This window comes from Malurus melanocephalus, unplaced genomic scaffold, assembly GCF_030028575.1.
Source record: "Malurus melanocephalus ecotype Western Australia unplaced genomic scaffold, MMel_1.1 scaffold_672, whole genome shotgun sequence".
Lineage (NCBI taxonomy): Eukaryota > Metazoa > Chordata > Aves > Passeriformes > Maluridae > Malurus > Malurus melanocephalus.
Genome location: NW_026623904.1, coordinates 209,322 through 218,848, shown reverse-complemented (window position 1 = coordinate 218,848; position 9,527 = coordinate 209,322).

Below are 9,527 nucleotides of genomic sequence, written 5' to 3'. Positions count from 1 at the left end.
GGAAAGTTGCCCGGCGAGAGCTCTGGSAGGAGCTGGAGGGTGCTGGGTGTTGCTGGTGGGGGAACGGGGCGCGGGGATGGGGTGCTCGAACCCCTCTTGGTGGGCTCTGTCCCCCCACAGCCCGGCTTGGAACCCTTCCGCTGTGCGCGCTGGCAGATGGCTCAGACACACTTATATTTTCTTAATTCCTAAAAAAAATCCCAACCCCGTATAGTTGAGGAAACTCCTCCCTGCAGTTTGCTGGGAGAGGCTGGGCCGTGGGGATGTGCGGGGTTCGGACCCATCGCGCTCGTACCGGGGGGATGGAGAGAGCTCTGCTGCGAGCGGGGTGTGGAGCCTGGAGCCCAGCAGGGACAGGTTGGAGAGCAGCGRGCCAAGGGAGGGAGCGGAGAGAAGGAGAAATTGGCTGTGCACTGCGGGAGCGTGACCAGACTGGCCTGGCTCCGGCTCTGGGCTGAAGGGAGAACAGAAAATCAACAGCAGAAAGAGGGAAAAGTCGGTTGTGTTTTCAGCTGGCCGGAGCGGGGCTCGGTTCTGTGTGCAGCGCAGCGAGGGGAGGCTCTGGGAAGTGTGCTGGGATTGGGGGCTCGGACAGGGAAAAGCTGCAGCGAAGGAGCTGCTGGCTGAGGGTCTGAGGTGCTCCTTGATCCAGAATGGGGGAGAAAACCATCCCTGTGGCTGTGGATGCTGGGACCTCTTGGTGGCTTGATCTTTGGAAGACGGGCTGGTTCTTACCCCCCTTTAGAAATGCAAGTTCAAAATTCTGGTATTTGAAGAGTTTGGGATTCAGGTTTGCGGGGTTTTGCTCTGAACCTTTTTTCTGTAACACCCAATTTTATGTGTTTTCCACAGAGAAATCCGAAGCACAAACTGGTGCTGCTGTGGCCAGAAGGGTCAGAGGGAGCTATGGATGTGATACTCACACTGCTGGGCTTTGGGGACACTAAGTGTGCCCCCCTTCTGTGCCCTTTGGGGACAAATCCGGTAAAATGATTGCTCTTGGGTCCTTTCWGGCTCTAAATCAGACATGAGGTACCAAGAGGGGAAATTTCAGGGTTCTGCCTGTGTTTTAAGGCCTGGGGGGCACTGGGTGCTGRGTTGGGGTCGCAGGATGGGAAACTTCAGAGCTGATCCTCCTCAGGGGGAAAGAAGGAGCTTTTAGGGCATAAAATTTGGGGTAAACAGGAGGAAATTACACACTGGTCAGGTGGTTTAGGGGAGGGCAAAAGGTGTTGTGCTGCAGCTCACGCTCTGCCCTCACCCTGGTCCTCAGCCCCTCCTCAGCTCCCCCAAACTATAACATCATAAACCTGATATTAAGTAACAGCCTGGGACTAACAATAGGAGTCTTCTTCTTCTTCTTTTCATTTTTTTAAAGCTTATTTTTTTTTAAAAAATGACCCAGATGAAGATAAACCCTGGGATTCAGCAAACCCAGATGAATCACCCAGAGCCAGCCTTGCTCCGTGGCTTCTAGCTCGCCAAAGGGCACTCACAAACTCACTTCAAACTCCAAAAGCAACTTTTGACAAACACTCCATCAAAAACTGGCTGATACTTGCTTGGCTCCTAACCCTCCCTGAGCTGTTTCCCCGTTGCTAATCTCTCCCAGGAACCATTAATAAATCTTYCCTGGTTTGCAACGCTAATTCTGGACAAAGGCACCAGGAACCAGCAGCGCCTGGGCCCGTGTCCCTGCTGTTTGCACGCTCTGCAGGAAGATTGTTTGGCTTTTAATGAGGCTAATTAAAAAGAAACAAAAAAGAATAAATCAATCCCCATTAATCTGTAATGAAATGAAGTGCTATGGTCCTTCCCAAAGCGTTAGTGACTGCCAGCTCCCAACAGGCTGCAATGCAAAATCACTGTTGTTGTTGTTATTATTATTATTATTATTATTATTATTATTATTATTATTATTATTATTATTATTATTATTTAGGACAACTCAGTGATGCTCCATAGTGCCACAGTGCCAGCCCAGCACTGCTTCCCTGCTCATCCATGGCTTGGAGTCCCTTGGAGCAGGGGGGATCCTGCTGGAGTTTGTCCCACACACATCCCTTGGCATCTCAACACGTTCTGGTTTCTGATTTTGTGGCTGTTCTGCCCAAAACATCCCTTCCCACYCCAGGGTTCAGCAGAGCTCGTCCCAGCCCGCTGGAAGGGATGGATGMATTCCTAAAATTAACCTGGAAGTGCTGCTTTGATAGGCCACTGACAGCGACAGCGGAACCAAATTACCACTYGGAATTACCATGAGATAATTGGCCTCATTTACTATTTAAAGATGGGGAGGGAAAAAAAAAGCTCCCTCTTCCAGACAACTGCAGTGGAGAAATGTTCAGGCAGAGATGATGTCCTAAAACATATCATTAAAGCTTTAAATAAATGTATGATGACGTCTCAGGTTAAGAAATACTTCCTTTGTGTTTCAGGTAGGAGCCAGCCAGGTCCTTTTCAAAGTCATTTTTTAATAAACAAAGGATATTCCTCTTGTTTTTCCAGACGTGCAGCTTACAATATTTGGAGCTGTAAGGATGTAATTTAAATTCTTTCACACAGTATGGATTTAAAACCCATCATCCTTAGAGACGCCTTTCTTTTGCCAAAAGGTAAATGCCTCTGTCTGCTGCTTTTTTGTCTTTTTTTTTTTAAACTTGAAATGCTGCAGAGCTGCCCCGGTCCCACCCTGCAGATTGTAATGTTTGCAGAAGGGAGGAGATGAGAATTATCCCTTTCTCACTGCCATTAATTACGAGGATTAAACACCAAGGCAGCTACACAACATTACAAAGAAAAGAAAAATACGAGTTGGAGGAGCCAAGTTCTGAATTTGCTGCTTCACTGACAAAATGTGCCCGAGCACAGATGGGTCAGGAGCAAATCCTGCAGCTCTGGTCGTGTTCCTGGTCCAGTGGAGCACCAGGTCCATTCTCCCTGYGTGGTTTTGGTGGGGATGCTGGTGGTGGTTGTTTTGGTTGTCATGGTCACTGTGGTCCCCAAAAAACATCTCTCACCCTGGGCACAGCCTCCTGCTGGGGTTGGGGTTTATTTCCTAGGGATGGTGGCCCCTCTCACAGATGAGTTCCTTTCTGCCTGAACCCCCAGGGTTGGGGTTTTTCCACCCCCAGGAATGTGTGGGACCCCTCCCCAGTCTCTGTTCCCACTGTTCCTCCGGGCTGTCTCACGCTCTGCCTCGCCTYGTAATTAAAAATGAGATATTTGGGCCTCACCTTGTAATTAAAAATGAGATATTTKWGCTAAGTGCTTAAATGAAGAGCACATTTTTGAAAGCTGACGGTGCAGAGGAAAGCCCCGGAGACCCTGGCAGGGCAATTAGTGCCTCTCCACTTGCACTGGAGAGGAGTCTTGAGAGAGGAAGCGTGCTCACTCCAGAGGATTTCGTGGTAGAAAATGCAATTATAGGGTATAAAAGGAAATGTTTAGGAACACGGGAATGAGTCAGGAGCCGCCCTCACTGCAGGACAAGGAAGGAACAAGGGAAGAGGTGACCCAGGCATGACACGTCTAACACTTTCCCCATCCCTGGCAGCAGCTCCCATCACTCGGGGCTGGTTCCCTCCTCCCATTCCCCCTCCTGGCTGCTGTTCCAGCCTCATCCCTTGGCCTCAGCGAGCTCCCAGCTGCTCAGGGCTCGGCAGTCTGGGCGGTTCCTCTCCCTCTTGGCAGTGAACTCGCAGTGCTAAGCACAAACAAGAGGAGAGCACCTCCACGGCCCAAGCGAGTGGCTGTCGTGTGTTGGGACCGTGTCCTCCAGCACAGCTTTGCTTCCCCCCTCCCTCTCTCCCTCTGAGCATTCCTGGAACTGCTTTGGAGCAAAATCCTTGGAGGCTGTGGCATCTTTCCATGCTGAATCCCAGCACCAAACCATCCTTTTCCAGGAGGGTGGGGCAGGTTGGGAACCCTTGGGTGGCGTTTGGGGGCTGAGAAGGCTCTGCCACACTCTGGTCTGAAATCCAATGGATGGAACCAACCCTGGGAGTCTGGAAAGGCTCTGGGCAAGCAGAGAAGGGTGCTGGTGGAGCACTGTCCCTGCAGAGTGGGTGACACTCTTCTGTTTGTCTTGGACTGACCAGAAAGCAGCGCCGACCTCTTGAGCAACTCATCCGGGCAGGGGCTCRGCCAGTGCTGAGTTTACAGGATCTGATTTCCAAGATAACAAAAACAAAACAATCCCTGTCCAATGGGCTCGCTGGCTGGAGCCGCCCCTGCCACGGAGGAGGAAAGAGCTCATTGGTGTCATTAAAGGTTAAATTACAGCAAATCACATTTCTGGTCTGCGTGCACGCATTATTTAATGAGCGTTTAGTTTGTGGAATGACTTTTATTGGTGGTTAACTGTGTGGTGGTCTCCGTGGAACATCTGGTGCACCATTGGGAAGGAACATTCTTCAACCCTCGCTGAGTGAAATTGTTTTTGTAGACAAGTGGAGGCTTTGGAGCCATTAAGGGGGAAAAAACGCAGATTGTTTGCAGAGGGTTTTTATTTTTTTTTAATGGCTTTCAAAGAGAGGAACTTCTGTTATTTTGTCTATTGTTTGCAGGCAGTGCAGTGGAAACCAGGCAGAAGGGCTGGGAAGAGGTGCAGACCCCCAAACTCAGGGCAGAGGGTTTGAACCTCCCTCTGAAACTGCTGTAACATTTTCCCAATCTTTCCAAATCTTTCCAAATCCCTTCCCTTCCCCCAAAATCTCAGAACCCTGCTCCCTGCATGATTTGATTAAATATTTACACACGCTTTCAGAGTCGGATATTGCGTACAAACTCRATTTTATCCCAAGTCATTCAATTCATATTTTGAAGCCCATTTTTAGTGTCCCCAAGTGAGGACATTAAAAGTCCGTTTCATGGAGTTGACAGAGCTCTGTGCTGAGATGCCAAGAGCAGAAGGGGCACTCAGCCCAGGAGCTGGGGACACAAACAGGCAAATTTTAAACACAGAAATTGTCAAAATTAAGGGTTTAAGAAAAAAAAAGCAGCAGCTTCTTGAAATGAATAAGGTGAGTTTGACTCCAAATGTAAATTTTTTTTTAAATTTTGCCTTTCACACTATTCAGGATCYAAAATTATCCTTTCCCAGCCTCTAAGATGTTCCAAACAAGCAGAATTAATCTCTGGAAAAAAAACCCAAACCATCCCCTTYTCTCCCAGGTGCCCTCTGCAAATTGAATTCACAGCCCTGAAAACCYGGAGCTGACGCCAAGCATTTTAATCTTACCAAAAGTAAACAGTGAGCACCAATTTACATAAAAATCGACTTGTAAAGTGATTTCAGTGTTGACATTTTGACTCCCTAAGTGYTTTGGGTGACTTTGGGGCCGTTCCACGTGTTTTGAGTGGATGCTGCTGCCACAGCAGATGCTGGCAGTGTTTCTTTTTAGGGGTTTATAGGAAATTATTTGGGGAGAAAAAGCTCTGCTTCAGGAAAAACCCGAAGGAAAATGGAATGAAAAGAAGGAGCAGGTTGTCCATGGACTGCTGAGTTCTGGAATTCTTCCWCCAGGATGATTTCAGGAGGGTGGGAGCTTTGGGAGCCTGGAGGATGCWGGAGCTCCCACGTGGTCCCAATGAGTGGGGTTTGCTGGCACTGAGCATCCCCAGGGTTTGCTCACTGACTTCTCTTCATGCTGCTCTCCCCCAGTGTTGTCTGAGAAGTCTCTGGGAAAGAAAATGGGACTAAAACCTGTTTGTGAGGGTAGAGAGTGAATTACAGAGCAGCGAGAGCGGCCCTGGCCTATGGAGCATCACTCATTGCAAAACTGAATTACCAAACCTCCAACCCTCTGCACTTACTGGATGAAATATTTCAGCTTGTGGTGGAAAGAAGCTCAGGGAAGATGCTTTAGTGGCTGCTTCTGATCTGGAAACCAAATATTCCCTGAATGGCTGCCCACACCAAGAAAAACATCCCTGAGCTGCGCTGGCATTTAGTGCGTGAGGATGTACTGAAGTTTATCCAAGCACAGAGCCTKCATTTTCAGACCTTTGGAGATTACTTTTATCTTCTTTCCACCATTAAATATAGCTCAGCTCTGCCGTGCTTTCCCACGAATAAAAAATGTGCTGGCGATTACTTCTAGGAATTATCCAGAGAGTTTTTTTAGGGAGCTGCTCAGCCGTGTGTTTGTGTTAGATGGGATCGGTGCTGGGTGATCCACAGGGCTCCCTCGCACTGGGATTATTTTTTGGCTGGTTTAYGTTTGGAGAAATCTTCCCTATTTCCCAAAAAAATAGAACTTTTTTTGCCTGTCTGTTAAATCTGAGCTTGCTGCGGATTCTCCGGAGAGGAGAAGGTTGTGTGGAGACTGCAGGGACCCTTCACTGGGAATTGTAGGGGCAGAAAAAGGGGGAATGGGCTCGAATTGAAAGAGAGCAGGTTTAGATGGGATATGGGGAATGAAATCTTCCCTGKGAGGRTGGGGAGCCCTGGCAGAGGTGCCCAGAGAAGCTGTGGCTGCCCCTGGAAGTGTCCAAGGCCARGCTGGACAGGGTTTGGAGCACTCTGGGGTGGTGGGAGGAGATCTCTGAGGTCYCTTCAGACCCAAAGTGTGACAATGTGGGARCAGGGGGCACAAACTCTCTTCACGCTGCCTCAAAGAAATCCTTTATYCCCACAAAGCTGCACCTCTTTATAGCTGAATTTTCCCGGGCTGAGCACCCATTGGCTGTTTGCTCTGCAGGGTCACCGCCCACAAACCTTATCCAATCACGTCTCTGGGTGGGCGGGGCCTAGGTGCTCTCTTTAACCAATCACAGCCTGGCACCTGCATCTACCACCTGTCAATCACATGGGCTGATCACATTTAACCAATCACAGCTTGACACCTGTGCCAGAGGCCCCGCCCTGGTCACATGACCTGCAGATCCCTGATCACATGACCTGTGCCTCCCTGATCACATGACCTGCTGCTCCCTTATCACGTGACCTGTCCCTCCCCAGTCACATGACCTGCAGCTGACCTTCCCCAAAATGTGAGATTTAACCCCAAACCAAAACCATTCCATGGCTCTTGATTTCTCWTATTTGGAGCTGTGGAGCTTCTCCCACAGTCTGGAGCATGGAGGGGACAAGGTCGGGGACAGGGAAAAGGTTGGGGACAGGGACAAGGTCAAGGGATGGGGACAAGGTCAGGATTAGGGACAAGGTCAGGGACAGGGACAAGGTCAGGTACAGGGACAAGATTAGGATTAGGGACAAGGTTGGGGACAGGGACAAGGTCAGAGCTTGGGACAAGGACAAGGACAGGGTCAAGGTCGGGGACAGGGACAAGGTCAGGGACAGGGACAAGGTCAAGGGCAGGGACAGGGACAAGGTCAGAGCTGGGGACAAGGTTGGGGACAGGGACGAGGTCAAGGACAGACCAAGGTCCCATCTGGGCATTTCTCAGGCTGGAGGCGCTGTGGGATGGTGTGAAGTGTTGATTTATGGCCGGGGGATGCTGGTGGCATTGGGAAATCAGCACCTGGAGTTTGGGATCAGCAGGGAAAGGGCAGCAGMTCCTCATCCCTGCTGAAGGAAGGATGCTCAGCTCATCCCTTCCCAAGAAAACCACAAAGGGAGGAGGAATCACACAAATGGCACAGGATGAGTCAAGGGAAAAAAAAAAATCACACCTTTTTATTACACAGATTTATCTCCATGTGCCTGACAAGCACCAGCAGATGCTACTGTTCTCAGTGGCTTTATTGGATTCTGGGACATCCTCGTAATTGCTGTAAGTGGGAGATGATTCCCCAGCATCTGGTGTGTGTTAATTCTGATCCTGGGCGCTTATCAATCCACTCAGGGAAAGCACAGACACGCTCCCTGCGCTGTCTGAGCCAGCCTGGGAATTCTAAACCACCATTTGAGCCTGTTTTATTTTTTTCCTGTGAGTTGCTGCTGAATGACCCAGGCCCTGCTGCTGCTGGATCTGCTGCAGGTTGAGCAGTGGAAGGTGGGGAGCTATTGCCCAGATTTTCTCCCCATTCCTGAGGATGGGAAATAAAACTGTCCCAGTTCTCCCAGCCTCGTCCCAGTCTGTGCTTCAGGAGCTGCTGGAATGATCTCCCAGCATGAATTGTTCCCCAAATCATGGAAGTGCATTTAGCACCTAAGGCCTGACAGAAATCCTCCAATAAATTAGAATTGTTTGTTTGAATTTTGGGTTTAGGTTCAGAAGGTCTCCTGCTCYCTTTGGGGTTGGTGGCAGATATTGATGAGCAGCTCTGGGGCATTTTTAAAGGAGAAGGAAGCCCTTCCTGGTGGATTCCCACCTTTCCCTGCTCAGCTCCGAGTGAGGAAAAGCGAGGAATTCATCCAGCTGAAAGCAGATATTTCAAGAATTGCTCCAAAGCTATTTTCGTTCCAGGTAGGAATGAAAATACAGAGTTTACGCAGCTGAAAAATTTTTTTCTTGCCCACTTCCTTCCTCTGAGCAGCCTGGCAGAGTTTGGTCAAACAAGAGCTCGTGCTGGCACGTGCTCAGAGTGCTGGCAACTCCCGTTTTCCAGGCACAGCTTGGGAAATGGAACTTTTGGAGGGACACAACAGTGCACAACAGGTCTGTCTGAGCGAGAGAATGGAATACCAGGAATGCTGCTGGGTGTTAAATAGCACACCAGGGCGGGGAAAAGGGATTCTGCAGGGCTCCAGYGCTGTCTAGACCTCGCAAAACCGCCCTGGTTGAACTCCTGCCACGGCTCTTGGCGCCTTGTGGATGGGAGTGGAGAAAATTCCCTGTGCCAAAGCCTCAGCCCTGTTAATGAGACCCCAGAGACCGGGTAATGAGACCCCAGAACCCTGTTAATGAGACCCCAGAGCCCTGTTAATGAGACCCCAGAGCCCTATTAATGAGAACCCAGCTCCTGTCACGTTTGGCAGCTCAGCCCTCCATGCTGAACCTGCAGAAAGTGCATTTCCATCCCCATTTCTGCATTCCGTGGATTCAGAAGGTCCCACGTGGCTTCCCGTGGGCTCTCCCTCAGGCTAGCAGAGATTCTGGGGTGTAGGGATGGATGTTCCCACAGGGAACACTCAGAACTCCACCCCACAGAGGATATTTGGGTTTGACATCACTCCCGAGTCAAACCAGGGTCAGATCATCTCAAAAAAATGACGCTCACAGCCCGAATCTGTGAACTCTGCCCAGATCCTGGTGGGAGGTTCATTCCCAATGGGATTTTAAGTTTGGGATTAACAAGATTTTCAGATCTGCTGAAGCTTCTGGTTCAGGGTATTTTTGCCTCTCGGATTGACACAACATCTGTGGGTTCTGAATTGGGGCTGACACGTCAGGGCCCATAAAGATCCCATAGGAATTCCCATAGGAATGTGCTGCTCCAATCCATTCTGGGTCAGGTCTGTCACCCCAGGAATGGCAGAGGAGGTGCCCAGGGTGGGCCTGGCATCTCAGASGAGCAGTCACTCCTTGATTTACACRCAGGGAAAYGGGCACAGAGCCCTTCTGTGCTGMACACACAAACACTGAGAAAACCTTCAAAGCCCTGCTCCCATTTCCTGC